This window comes from Camelus bactrianus, chromosome 12, assembly GCF_048773025.1.
Source record: "Camelus bactrianus isolate YW-2024 breed Bactrian camel chromosome 12, ASM4877302v1, whole genome shotgun sequence".
NCBI lineage: Eukaryota > Metazoa > Chordata > Mammalia > Artiodactyla > Camelidae > Camelus > Camelus bactrianus.
In genome coordinates, this window is record NC_133550.1 from 18,959,495 (window position 1) to 18,974,863 (window position 15,369).

Genomic DNA, 15,369 nt, shown 5'->3' on the forward strand with positions numbered 1-15,369 from the left:
CTGTTTTATACTCAATTCCTACCCAGGTACCTGGCACGAGGTAGTAAGTTCCAGATCTGCATTTCCCATTGTTGATTAGTTTTATCACATGGACATCTCAATGGACAACTTGGGAAAAACTGCATTTGGGAAAGATCTTCCCAGAAAACATCCCCTTGCTCCTTTCTCCCACTCTCCCCGCCTGGAGAGTTCAGTTATCCCGGAATCAACTGCTCCTTCTCCTCCTTTCTCCACCTGCCACATTCCTAGCCTCCTGCACCATCTTCCTCCTTCTTCCCTTACACCCATCTCGTCCCTCCACCCCCATCACTACATCCAACTGGCTCCCAACTTGAGCCGGTTCTCCCTCTCCCACCACCCCTCCTTCCCACGGGGGAGTGGGACCACTGCCGTGAGCCTCTTCCTCACCACTACAGCCATCTCTGGGCATCATGCCGTGGTGTCCCTTGATTCACTCAGGGCTTTTTAGGTCCTTTTAAGGTCACACTCTTTCTCAAGAATCTGATCAAAGGCATGGGCCCAAGAAAACCCGTATGCACTCAAACCTTGACATAAAACACCAGGACTCTATATTTTTAAACCTCGTACTGCAACATGCCTCGTGATTATTTTATCACTATTTATTTGCAGGGGACACAGCTGTCTCCCTCACTAGAACGTAAGCAGTTCTAGGGCAAGTTGTATGTTTTATCTTTTTCCTTTCATTCCCTTGTGTGTGGCACTGTGCTCAGTATATACTAGGTATTAAGAATGTTACCACACTGACTGTCTAGTGTGGTATTTAGGTGTTAGGTTAATACGTCTTCCAAATAGCCGTCATGTGAGTTAACACCCTCACAAATTTTGCCACAATCTTGTCCTATTGTTTACTTACTTACCATTTGCAGTAGATTGTTTGCAAAATTATTGCCAAAGGTTCCTTCCACCTCTGAACACAAGTGCCACTACCCTCCCCCAAAAGATGCAAAGTCTGTTTCTCCTCCTCTTGAATCTAGACTTCTCCTGTCTCTTGCTTTGACCAATAAAATGGGGCAGGAGGGGTGCTTTGGGACTTCCAGGTCTAGGTCTTAAAAGACTTTGCAGCTTTCTTTTTCACTTTCCTGGGATCCGTGCCCAATAAAGAAAAGCCCAGAGCAGACGACTGAATGATGAGAGGCCACACAGAAAGAGAGCAGCTCAGCCAGGCTACCAGACATCCGAGTGAGGCCATCTTGGACCTTCCAGCCCCGGCCACGCTCTCCAGTCACAGGAATGATCCCAGCAAACGTCATGTGGAAAAGGAGAATTGCCCAGCTGAGCTCAGCCAACTCTTCGAATCCTAATAAGTTGTTATTTTGTGAAGCCACTATGTGTGGACGCAGCTTGTTAACGCAGCAATGGATAACTGATACACTGCTTTTCTTTAAATCAGTCCTTTTTTGTTTTAACTTAAATATACACTCAAAGGAAAATTTTGTCACTCCTATAAACAGGAAATTAGTTTCACTTTCTGTAAGACTAAACACAATGGAAGAAGACCAAAGCAATCTTATTCACTTCTATCCAGATACTGCTGCCTACAGAGCCTCTATATTAGTTCCAAAGGAAGATCTCCAAGTGTCAGAGGGGTATTAAAGATACATGAGAGGTGGACTGGGACTCTCTCCTTGGTGTAAGCTAGAGTGAAAGAAAATATAGTGCAAATAACATGCTCATTCTGAAATATGATCATATTTAATGCTCGGTCACCAAAAACCATTATGACGCTGCTATAGATGAGAAATAATAATGCAGGTAGGAAACATCTACAGTACGTTTATTTTGTGAGGAAGTTACTCCAATGACTGACATTTGGAAGACACAGTATTAACCTAAAACTTAAACACTGAGCTAGGCAGCAGACAGTCCACATTTTTAACACCTTCTACACAACAACACATTGCTAAGCAGAGAGGGATTTGAATAAAACATAAAACCTAAAGCAATCCTGTCCTAGAAATGCTTATATTCTAGCAGAGAAGACAGGTACATAAATAAACAGTTACAACACGTTAACTGTGGTCAGTGTAACTGGATTCGATTTAAACTGGAAAGCCCCTGGACGTAAACTCCAAATCCCTGACGTTTGGTGTAAAGGTTGGAGGGTGGAGGGCTATTTTCAGGCCCGTGACTTTCAACAGCTTCTCAAAGGAGCCCAGTGGAACACTTGCCATAATTTAGGAAACACTGGATTAGATAACACACAGTCATGGGCTTGGTTCAATGGTTTCTACCTCAAGACTTTTTCAGATCGCCTGAACGCTCATTTTAAGTCTGTATTCTGAAATCAAAACCCGGACCCTCTCCTTCCTCCCCATGGTTTTATACCTTTCTCACATAGTTCTACAAAAGTTCTCTTAAATTCTCTGAGGGCCAGGCTCCCCGCAAGATCTCTCCCACAATGTAAGCTCTTTGAAGCTAGAGACGGGTCATATAACTTCCCGCCTTCCGTGATCAATAAACATCTGTTAAATGAAGAACAAACCTTCCCAGACTCCCGCGGGAAGTCTGCCCTGCTGCCTCAGACTGATTTAAAAACGTGTTTTCTGTTGCTTAGACGATGAACACTGAATGTGTATTTCATCTGAAATGTGTGCGTAATAAAACGTTTGGGGGAAAAAAGCATCGAGTTCTTCCTGCAGTGTGTTCTGTGTGTCTGTTCAGCAACGTCTGCCTGGATGGGCATTTTCCGTCTGTGCCTGCTTAGATCAATGGTGAATATTTTAAATGGTGTGGGGACCATGTTTATCGACACACTGCGCGAAGCAGCGTGGACGGCGGTGTCATTCCCTCCCGGGGCCTCGGGGCCTCTCCTGGGCCAGAAAGTGCTGTTCTTGACATTTATACTTTCCTCGCTATTTCTTCTTTTATCCTGTTCCTCCAACATAGCAATGTTGTTTCTCTCTGGAACTTAAATTCAGTAAAAAATATATATACACACACACACACACACACACATATACACATACACATATATATATTATATATATACACACACACATATATATATATGCCTCTAAAATGTTAGTTCTTTCATCAGAATTTTTAAAAAAAAATTTTTTTTTTAGCCATGTTGTGAAGTGAGTGAGCTGAAGTCCCCTCTGTTCAAAGTTCTTGAAGGTCTGACATTTAAATTTATTCTAAAATAGTTTTTGCATGAAAAAACCAAGAAAGGGAGGATTGTGGTTTGTACCTTGGCATGGAATTTTATACGAGCGGGACAGAAGCAGAGTGGCGGTGTGGGAGCTGTCTGCGCGGTTTGCTGGCGCTGATGGGGGCAGGAGCGGCCGAGTATCCAAACAAGAGCATAATTCATATGACTAATTCTAGCTTTGGCCTAATCCCCCACCACCACCCCCGCCCGATTAACATTATGGATATCTTAGCAAAGCCACCATCTCCCCTCCCTCGGAATTTGACTGGTTCTCCTCAAACCCAGGCCTGAGCTTTTCCACAAAGGAAGGGCGCCTGCGGGCCAAGAGCCTGCAAAGGGCTGCAGATTGCAGCGAGCACCCCAAAACCCTTCCGTGAAGGGAGGATTAAACATCGTTCATTCCAAGACAGTTTCCAGAACTTCTGAGTCATGGGAGCACTGCTGTGTGGCTCTGAAAATATTTTCTTTACATACATAAGTATACATCCGTATATGTATATATATATGCGTATGTATTTACACACATTTATACAAGCACTCTGAACTTTACCATTTTTTCCTAAGTACTTTTTAACCTAAACTTTAATTTTTAAGGAATGTTCAAGTATCAGCTAGATATACCCCTTAGTTACCTGTGTCCTAGTCTAGTACTGGAAACACCCTTTTCCTTCCTCTGGGCCTCTGAACCTCTCTAATAACACCTCGTGCTAATTAGGAGTTTGAACGGATGAGCCATGACCTGACACAGTAGTTTATGGCGACTTAACACATGGGCGTATTAATACGTGTCACAGAAACACCCGCCTCCTGGAATGTACGGTTCACCCAGTACAACGAAGCAGATTTCGAGGAGAACCCAGCACAAACAGGGTAACTGCCAGCAACCTGCTAGGGCCCTAGCTTGGGGGGGCCCGCCTGATTCCAGCGATGGCCCTTGGAACAGCAGGAGAGTTGTTCCAGGCTACACCCTCACACCTTTCCTCTTAGAGCTTCTTCTAAAATGGAACAAAGCAGACCTGTGGGTGTGTGTGTGTTTTCCTGAGGGGAGGTAGAAAGTTCTAGAAGTAGGTGTGAGGTGGTGTCTGAGATGCCAAAGTAGCAGCTGAATAAAGAAAGCAGGATACATCAGGAGAGGGTTAAACCAGAGGTCCTGGAATGGCTCCTCCCAAGTTCAAAACTCTCCTCTCCTCTGATTAGGGCTGACTGAATGAGCACAAAAACCTACTTCTTCCCCCATCTAAGGAGCAAAAGGAAAAAGGGGAGGGGGGTGTCAACTGAAATGTGGTGGGAGGAGGAACAGGCAGGGAGGCGCAGTCCCTCAAGGCTGTGGGGAGAGTGGGCGCTCCCGGGTACTCTGAGCCTTGACCCAGTGGATGGGGCAGGGGGGCCATCCATACCCTGTGCACACCCGGGGCTCCCTCCACCTGCTGTCAGCACCCCCTCGTACCCGAATGGACTGTGCCTTCATACAGTCATCCCTGGGGCAGCCTTCGATGTAGACAAAAGCAGGAGAAACACATGGAATCTGAGTCTTCGGAAGTAAAACCTTCATTTCCTGTCTCCTCCATCCAAGCTGAGAATGGTGTGGAAGAAGCCAGACAGTCCAAATGTCTGGGCCAGTTCTTGGCTCTGTCATTTATTGGCATATGACCTGATGTCAGTGACCAAACTGGTCTGAGCCCGTTTTTTTAACTGCGAAACGGACATGAGTGTAGTATTTACTTTACCAAAACAAACTGGTAAGGACGAGCTCAGGCCTGGGAACAGCTCCTGCCCTCCTGTGCCTGTGAGGGGATGGCGCTAGTGCACACGGGACAAAGAACAGCAAACGGCACTTCAGTCTGTCACCTGGGTCAGCTGCTGGCCAGGGTCTAGCTGGGCCACACATGGTTGTCGGTGCCGCCACCTGGGAAGGGCACCGCTGTGCCCACACCCCAGCCGCCCTCCTGCAGCCATGACAGCACGGTCCCACTCCTGCCCCTGGTGCGCTGGAGCCCAGCCCCTCTCTCTGACTCCAGGATGTGGCTCCAGCAACTGTCCGCTCGCTCGTGCCTCTCTGAGTCGTTATCTGCTACCGGGCCACTCCCAGCACCCAAATGTGCTGCACTAATTTCTCCCATTCCAAGAAAATTTCAAAACTTTCCTGATCCCACATCCTTCTCCAGATACCACCCCATTTCTCTTTCTTTTAAGAGTAAAACTCCTCTAGAGAGTAGTCAGGAGACTGCCTCCTGTCCAGCTCCTCCCAGTCCTTCTGGAATCCATTCCAAGCAGCTCTCAGCCTCATGACTTCATCAAAATAGTTCCTGCCGAAGTCACCGAGGACCTCCATGCTGTCCCCAGCCCTCCTCTCACTCACCCCATCATTACCTCCTGACACACCTGTCACTCCTACTTTCCCAAAACACTGATTCATTCAGCTTCTGGGACATCCTTCTGCTCAGAACCCTAGAATGGGATTCCAGTCCACTCAGAATAAAAGCCAACAGTCTTCGAATGGCTTAAAAGGCCCTCTTGGATTCCTCTTCTCTGACCTTTCTTCATCTAGAACTCCTTCCCTCAGTTCCATCCGTTCCTACCTCATCAGTCTGGGCGTCTTTTCTGGCACCTTGGTAGAATAACTGCCTCCCTGACTCCCGATTCCCTGACCAGAAGACTAATCTTACAATTACCTTTGTAATATTTGTCATGTAAATTACACAAGTACAGGTTTACCTATTTAATAAAAGCTGGTTTTGTCCACTGTCCTACCTTGCACTGCCCATAATAGGAATTCAGGTATTTATAAAATGATTTGAGTAAAGGAATTCTCAGCCCTGGAAACCGGACAGAGGCTGTGCACGTAGCCAGCCTTGAGTGTTTAGTCAGAGAGGGAAAGGTGTCAGAACACAAGTGCTAGGGACGTTCCGCACACCCTATTTACATTGGGCTGGACAGAGCTCTCCTTGTCCAAGGGCGAGGCAGGACAAAAGCAACCTGCCCCTTTGAAAAGATTCTATGGTTCCAGGGAAAACACTGATGTCCTGTTTGGTGTCCTAAACAGGGGTGCATGAGAACACCATCTCCACGAGATAAGAGGAAGGGAATCCAAGAGTGAATAGGCTAAGATGAAAGAAGAAAAGAGAATGAAGCCACTGGAATAAGGAAATTCAAAATGCCACAGCAGAATTAAAGTATTCCTTTGGAGCAATAATGATTATAATTGGTCCTGCAGAACATCAACTGTAGCGCGGGTGGATGACTCGAGTAGCTCTGCTGAAATGCATCTCAAAGGCGAGAACGTGCCCATGAAATTCATGCCATTGGTAGTTACTGTAGGATTTGGCTTTTTTAGTATGACTAGATCTCAGGAAGCTCCCAATATTTTGGGTAAGATTAGGAGCACTGAGAAATAAGCAAGAAACCGAGAACACTGTTTATTTAATATTCCTCTACCCGTCACAGTGATGGGTACACACAACCATTCTGTCTAAACGCCTGTTAGGATAAAGAGTGCCAATTCCACTTAAAAGTACACATTTTGGGCAAGGGACAAAAAAATGTGCTTGGGCTGCTGGGCCCATGTGAATGTTAGAGTTCTGATGGAAAATCTGCCTTGTTATCCGACAGCCCCGACGTGGTGGCCTTGACTGCTCTGGGCATGCTTCCAAGACTGCAGTGAGGGCTTTAAAACCTCAACTGGCTCTGCTAGTATGTAGTGCTATTTCCTCCCCACCCGACCCATTCCCCAAATTTGCAAGCTCGTTTCTTCTTCAATGCTCCATGAGATGATGCATGAATGCCTTTTATTTCCTCAGTGGAAATGTAGATGCTGCACAGCTGTTAGACTTGAAATCACCAGGTGGTACCTGGAAGCAGAAACTAAGATGCCGTTGCCAGGGTAACCACATATTCTTCCAGCTATGGGAAGAGCTGCCATGTTTTCTATGCTCTTAGGAATATACGTTATAAAAGGATTGGCTTACTGTAGATGAACATTTAGTATTTTAAAAGAACACCCATTTCTTTATAAATCAGCGGAATCTTTTTTGGTTATTCATATGCTTGAAAAAAACATTTTATCTTTTCAGGGTATTAGGTATCATCTTGCCTTACCAATAGAATTGTAAGGATCCAGTAATAACTCACATTTTATGTTACCCATAGGTACTGGTACATCTTATTTTATACATTAGATAGATTCATTTTAAATATGCAATTAGAGCTTAATATTTATACCACTGTGGATTCTATAAGAAAATACATTTACAGAATGTATTCACATTGTCAGTCATGAAATCATTATTTTTATTCCCAGTAGAATCTTGGAGACGTAGAGGCTAATCTTCTGAGATTCCCCAAAGTTGCACTGGAGTTTACAGACTTGTAGGGTGGTTTGGGACCACCCTGGCAAGTTCCACAACACCCAGAACAAAGTAAAAAAAAAAAAAAAAAAAAAAAAAAAAAAAAAGCCAATAATACAAATATCCTCAGTCCATCCTTCCTTCCTTCTTTCCTTCCTTCCTTCCTAAGTTCTATTTCCGGAGCTCCTACCTCACACTAGGACTGTGGCAGGTGCCATGAGACTTTCTTTAGGGCGTAAACTCAGAAATGGAGGTACAGGTAGTACAATAGCCTCATCTTCAACTGTACTAGATTTTGTCAAACCATTTTCCGAAGTAGGACTGACAGTAAAATTCTCCCATGAGCAACGCAAAAGGTTCCTCTTCGTTCTACATCCTCGCCAACCCTTGGTGGATGTAAAATCCTGCCTCCTGCCAGTTTTCACCTGGCATCGCTCCGGTCACTGTGTTCTCCTGGGCCTGTGAGGTTTCTTTTCTGTGCCCTGCCTGGTTGTATCATTTCCCCATTTTTCTATTGAGTTGTCTTTTCCTTACAGATTTAGAGGGATTATTTATAAATTCTGTGCATGAATTGTTTATACGTTTAAATCTCTTTCTTACCTGCTCACTCGTCTTTCATCTGTTTCTCTTTTAATTACAGAACTTTCTAATTTTAATAGTCAAATTTATTTATCCATGTTTTGCTTTCTGTTTTGTGTACACTGAAAAATCCCTACTTATCCCAAGTTCATAAAATATTCTTTTAGGTGTTTAAAAATTGTGATTCTCCCATTTATGCCTTTAGTCTATCTATAATTGATTTTTATGATCTAGGAATCTAGTATTACTTTTTTTTTCCTGTTGTAGCAAAATCCACTACTGAGCCATGAAACCTCTCACGTGTATCAAGTTGTCATGTATGTGTAGATCATTCTCTAAACTTCCATTCTGTGCCGTCAGCGTGTATATCTAAGCTTTTGCCATTACTATTCTGCCTTGATAAGTCTCCACATCTAATAAAGTAAAACTCTGTACTTCTTTTAAAGCAAAATTCTGTTCTGCTCCAAAATTATCTTAACTATTTCGGGTGCTTTGCTTTCCTGTGTAAAATTTAGAATACTCTGTTGAACTGCTACTCTCATTGTGAGTATTTTATGTGGCTGATTTTTACATAGAAAGGTTAATCAGATATATACAATCTGATTACTGGGAGCTTGACTACGAAGTAAGTCATATACACAAATTCTAAACGTGCCATATCCCCAGATCATTTCAAAAAATGATTGCTCTGCAACTTCGGTTGATTATGAATATTGACAGATGTTGGGTCTTTCATGGGTAAAAGATTTGGCCATCTCACTCTGCTTGGTATAATGCCACCATCCGTGGCTAATTACTCTTTCTCCTCCTGATCAGCGTCAGTGGCTGGTGGCAGCTTTCACAGCTCCTGATGACACAGGAGGACATCCCACCACTAGCTCACTGGCCGGTGCATGAGGTGAGGTTGAAAAATGTCCCACCTCATCTACACTGCTCCCCAGCACCACCAAGCTGCGTGCCCCTTCAGGGTCCTCAACATTAATCACACTTCTAGGATAGGGTTTAAATTAGCTTTTGTACATCTTCAGAAACTTCAGGCTTATCACCGCTTCAATAGCAAATGTAAGAATCTTGCAGGGCTAGGATAATGCTATATGCATCTTCCTCTCACTTGTTCAATACCTAATGGCTGTCAGAAATACCTTTTTTTAATTGCAATAGCTTAGAGCCGTAGTAGCTACCTCTGTCTTCATCAGATGCTGGCCGTGAACTTTGATCACCTATTATGCATCATGCAGCTCTGGATACTCTGAATACATTGTTTCAGATGATCCTTGCAGCAATCTTGCAAAGGAGGGAATATGAACCCAAACTTGGAGGTGAGGAGGCTGAAGATAAGAAAAGTTACTGCCTAAGGAAAGTGTAGTAACTAGCAGTCAGTGCCAGGGAGAAGATTCAAATCCAGATCTTCTCAGATTCCAAAGCCCTTGCTCCTTGCTCCTTCCTCCACCAGTTCATACTATGTCAAGTTTAAAACAACAAACATAACGTGACTATTTGCATTTAGGGCTACTTACTTACAAATTGTCACTTGCCCATACATACGATGAACAATTCAATCACTTACTTGAAATGAATTATATGCCTGTAGTATGCTAGGCACTGGATATCCTTAAAAGCAGCTCAGAATTAACCTAAGTGTCAACACACCCTGAAAAAAGTTAGAAAAAGTGCAGATGTCAAATAAGCTGGGACAAGCCAAACAAAACAGAAATTCAAGGTTCTCTGACTGATTTCTTTGAAAAGCTACAGATATGCTAACGGCTGTAAATTTTGCCCAAGAGTTGTTTATTGTCCTTTTGTCTAGTCTGAGTTGAAAACCCCAAGAATTTTTAATCATTCCAAAAGATTCTCTAAATAAATTGGGATAAATCCACAGGCTAGCTACCAAGGTAGATATTTCCTCCCACATGAACTATGCTACATGTAATTAAGCAAGCCAAAGATGCATTTAAATTGTAGGACTGGTTAATCCCATGGAAAATATGGGGACAAATCTCTCTTTTTTAATCATTAAAAGGTAAAAGAACCTGGTTCCCTTCCTATATTCTTTGGGTAGCACAGAACACAGTGCTTCCGTTTTCCAGGTTGTAAAAATGGAGAAAATCATAATTACCACCTCGAAAGCTCGGGTTGATTAAATGCGATAACGCATTGAAAAGTACTTTAGAAACTGTTATGTGTTGAGCACATGTTACTTATTATTAGAACTTTGATAATAGAAACAACTGCTTCTAGAGCTCTGCTTACACCACAAGTGAGCTAAAAAGCAGAGTTCCTACTCATTTCAGAATGGAAAAAACCTAGGGCTGGAGATGGGAATGGAAATGAAAGGTTTCTAAATGAAAAGAGGATACAAATAGAACCAATAAAAGTTATTTCAAGTTTCCTTAAGAATGAGAATACATATATTCGAAACAATAAAACTTTGAAGTGCCTTTTTACAGGTGGCGGTCTCTCTGTGGAAGACGGTGAAGATTTTACCTGATCCACAACTTCCAAAGTTCAGGACCACTGAAACTGTCACAGAAGAATCTGTGGAGGTAAGGTCAAAGAGTCAAGGCTTGCTGCTGTGTCTGGTTGAAGTCCAAACTTTAATGTGTTTTTAATCTATTGCATGTCCAATGAGGAATTTAACTGAGGATAAAACTGAAAAGAAATCTTGGATGAGAGACAAGAGAAGCCAAAACCCACAAATCTTGTGAGGCCCATCCTGACATGATTTTATGTCAATAGACTGCCTGGTTTTTAGCCAGGGCCTTTTCCAAGCACTGTCTTTCAGCTTGTAAATCACTGGAAAAAGAATTAAATGCATCGTCTCAAACTGGAAGGGCATGTATGTAAAAAGGACCAATGGCATTGCAGAAATACGACTGATGGCTGGAAGGGTCCAATATTCTAGTGCCTTTCTCCTCATTTTTAGACTCACAAAAGGTTTAGCAAGACCTTAACCCTAAATTAAGTGCTTTAATAAAACCTCTGATAGAAAACCATCTTGAACTGTCAGCAAGATGCTGGTGGATTATCTTAAGTAGCAATTAACAACGGCCCATTGGATTCGACGACAAAAACCACTAAACCCTCTCTTCCCCAACTCCAACTGTTTAAGTAGACAGAGACTGAACAAAATGAACAGCACATCTCCTGAGCTGAAGTGTAGGAAGTGATATTCAAACGCCTGCCTCCCGGGCCACCACATCCAACGTGCAGTCTGTGTACTGCACCACATCCTGGGTGGAGGAGGTGGGGGGAGGGGGGACTGAAATCCCAGCCCTGAAGGCTGGGACAGGGCTGCATCAGCTAGGAAGACGAGGAGCCTTCACCAAAGAAAAAATCCCATGAGTCTGAAGGGCTGCAAGGCTGGTTCTCACAAAACTGTCACATAGACTAGTGGACCCTACATGGCTGACTCAGTAGCGAGTCCCTGCATGGCTTAGGACAAACCACGACTTTTCCATTTCCTCCAGAGTTCCTACCACCTTTCACATTATCCAACTACAAATGCCGGACCATCACGCGCTGGCTATAGCCCACCTCCCCCTGAAGGATAACACCCAGGGTATTTATCTCCAATTGGAAATAATATAAACAAATCATCATCCAGCAAGTCCCCTGCCTGAGGCTTTAAGCAACAGCGTTCACACTCTGCTGTACTTCCCTCACCTTCTCGTCCTCCAACTTCAGCCCCAGTTGGATGGAAGCACCTAGAAGGTGTTTCACGAGAGGGGATAAATACCAAGGATCAATTTTCCTTTAACTCATAATGTGTTGCTTAAACTGCCACTTGATACTAGCATCTCTGACATGGCAAAGGCAACATTCGAGATTTTTTTATTTGTGTAATGCTTGCATAATGCTTCATATGGGCTAGGCATGGTTCTAAGTGATTTATTTTACAAACATGGACTCACTATACGTTAAATCCTCACCGGTTATTATTCGTCCTTGATGTCCGTGAGAACTGAAGCACACAGCTAGTAAAAAGCAGAACTAGGACTCCAGCGAGGCCATCTGGACCCAGAGTGTGTGCTAACCCGATCGCCTTGCTGTAGCTGGTACTCCAATTGCAGCACAACAGATGCCTCTGAAGAATATATTCTCCACTCCTCCCATGCCATGAGCCATGCCCTAGGTTAAAGTCTTTGGCAAATAGATGCTGTGGTTCCTTGAAGACAGATATAGTACCTCACTTGTTAAAAAATATTTTAAACATCCTATCAAAAGTGCATATTAGGATGCAATGTTCTCAACTAAAGTAAGCAAAGACCAGCTAAGAAGATTTTCTCTGTATTTAACAGAAAACATAATTTCTGCAGACAAATCTGAAATATTTTCAAGTAAGATGAAATGTTCACCCTCAGCTCCCCTCTTTCCAGCACCCAGGGATGCAAAAAACCCATATTCTTAAAAATCACCTGACTTGTCAGAGAAGGTATTCAGCACCTTTTCTCTTCAACTCTTTGTAAATTCAGGTTACAAAGTTTATGAAGAGAAAAATTTCAAATTGTTAAAAAAAAAGTAAGAGGTGTGTGTGGTGGGGGCGGGGGGGTTCTTTAACCCAGGCTTCTCATGAAGTTTATTCTTTCAGAATCAAAAGCAGCTCAGGAAACTGGAATAATACTTCTCAGATTTTTTTTTTTAATTGGAGTATAGATGATTTACAACATTGTGTTCCTGGTGTACAGCATAGTGATTCAGTTGTACATATATATTCTTTTTATTATGGTTTATTACAAGATATTGAATGTAATTCCCTGTGCTACACAGTAGGACCTTGTTGTTTATCTAGTTTATATATAGTAGTTTGTATCTGTTAATCCCAAACTCCTAATTATCCTTCCCCACCCCCCTTTCCCCCTTGGCAGCCATAACTTTGTTTTCTCTTAACTTTTCTAAATGAATTTCTGGGACAAAGGAACTTTGTGATCATAAACCAGTCCTCAAAAGGAACTTCCAATCATGGTCAAAGACATTCCATGCACGAATACATGTATATATGTGTAAATATATGTATGTCTTATACAGTTATAATCAGCTAACTTGAAGCATCCTGCAAAACGAAGCCAATTTAGAATCAACTTTACAAACTACAAATGACTAGTTAATTAGCCAACTTCTGGTTCTCCAAATTTCAGAAAGTGGATTTTAGCCTAATGGGTTAAGAAATGTAACTGCTAGGTACTCGCTGAGAGCACATCTGGAATGACTTGGTCCAGAACTCTTGTATAATGAGGTGTTAACATAGCCAACCACGCTCACCCCCCACAGAAACCAGTGTGTGTGTCCTGGACTTAACCCCTTTTCAGTAGCAAGTTCAAATTCCAGAACAGCTTGTCCAGGGATCATGTTGGCAGGAATGTGCTTGTCTTGGAAACCTGTAGACCAAAATATGCTCATCCTCAAGAAAAGCAGATCCGGCAGATACAAGTCAGTGTTCTCAGATGTCCCAGAACTGCTGGTTCTCACAGTCTTACCCTCTTTCTAAGATCAAGCCCGTGTTCTCTTCAGCACTACTTGTGAAACAAAAGACAATAAGCAGGAAGTTGTAACGAGTCCTAACAAAATATCAGCCAGACCCAGATATTTGGGAGAGGCAATTTTGGGAGAAGAAGGGTGCTTTTTCACAACGGCAATGATGAAGCCTGTGAATTTACCAGAGATTTTATAGTTGTCAATTCACAAGTCTTCTGGTAGAAGTAGATTTATCTAATGGCTGAATAGTAAGATTTATTAATTCCCATGACCTGACACTCTGAAGTAGAATGAGGACACAGGAGACCTGGGTTCTGCCACCAGTCTTGCCACCAACCAGCAGTTCAACCAGCAGTAAGTCCTGCCCGGCCTCGGGTGCTTCCCTCCACAAAATAAAATGAATCAGATAATCTCTAAAATTCTTTCCAATTTAGAATATATCCTAGACTCAAAGTCTTCTACTGAACCTCAAATACATGGGTGTATATTGTGTAAATATCTATGTATACAAATGTATGTTTGTATATATGCATATATGTGTATGCGTGTGTGTGTGTGTGTGTGTGTGTGTGTGTGTGTGTGTGTGTGTGTGTGTGTAGATAGAGAGAGAGTGGTGACGGAGCCAGGGAAGAATCCAAACGACCTATTGAGAACTAAAGTAGGCATTAAAATCCAGGTGCTGCTCTATACAGCTTGGGGCCAAGTCTTTGGTTATCATTCCCTCCTCATGCGGGCCACATGGGTGTTCACCAAGACAGGCCTTGCGATCTTACCACTTACACCCTTCAGTCTCTCTTGTTTCCTTCCCTCTTCTTAACCACCGTCATTCCAAAAGATGTAATAGTAGAGGGCAGAAATTTGCAAAACTCTGAAACAACGCTGCTCTTCTCCCTGAATATTTTTTATTCTGAGAAATAGAGCTATTTTTGCTTTTTAAAATGTTATCTATATTAGCACTTAATGGGTTTATTATTTTTTTAATGAATTAAATGTTTCCATTTCTAATATGGTAAATATCAACAGAATAAACCACCTGAACAAAACTCTTTGTGGTCCTCAATAGTTTTTAAAAGAGTGTATATGTGTGTGTGTGCGTGCGTGCGCGTGTAGTTGTTAAGATCCCCAACTTCAGAGCCAGACTGAGTTCAAGTCCCACTTCTCCCACTTAGGATTTGTGTGACATTGGGAACAGTTGTTCAACATCTCCGTGCCTCAACTTCTTCATCTGTCAAATGGGGATAATAATAATAGTGCTCACCTCCTTGTACTGTCATGAGGCTTAAATGAGTTGATACATGTACTGTGCTTAGAACTGTTGATGTTACCCAGCATTCTCTTTGGTGTCCTTCCCTCCCGCTTCACCCACCTCCACTCCCCTGTTCATTCTTTCTCGTCTTCTCTCTCCCTCTCTCTCTTCTTTTCTCTCTCTCTCTCTCTCTCTCTCTCTCTCTCACCTTCTCCTCCCACCCCTCGCCATTTTTGTTTGGTTTGGCTTGGTTTAGTTTGATTTGCTCTGGTCTAACCACGGCTGCCTCTGCCTTAGGCCAGCAAGTAGCTGTGACTGGCACTGCTTCCCCGAGAGCCAAAGGCCGAGCTGCCCCGGACCCTCCACCCCATACCCGCAACAACCACGTTCCTCCCCCTGTGCTGTGGCAGCCAGCTGTACTTTGAATTTGCCCTTCACAGAAGCTCCATCAGCAAAAGACAACTGGAAAATCAAAGTAAGCAGCGCTAAGTTTTTTAAAACATGCTATGTCAGATGAATTAGAATGTAAAGTAGAAACTTTAGCCTTAGGACTAATC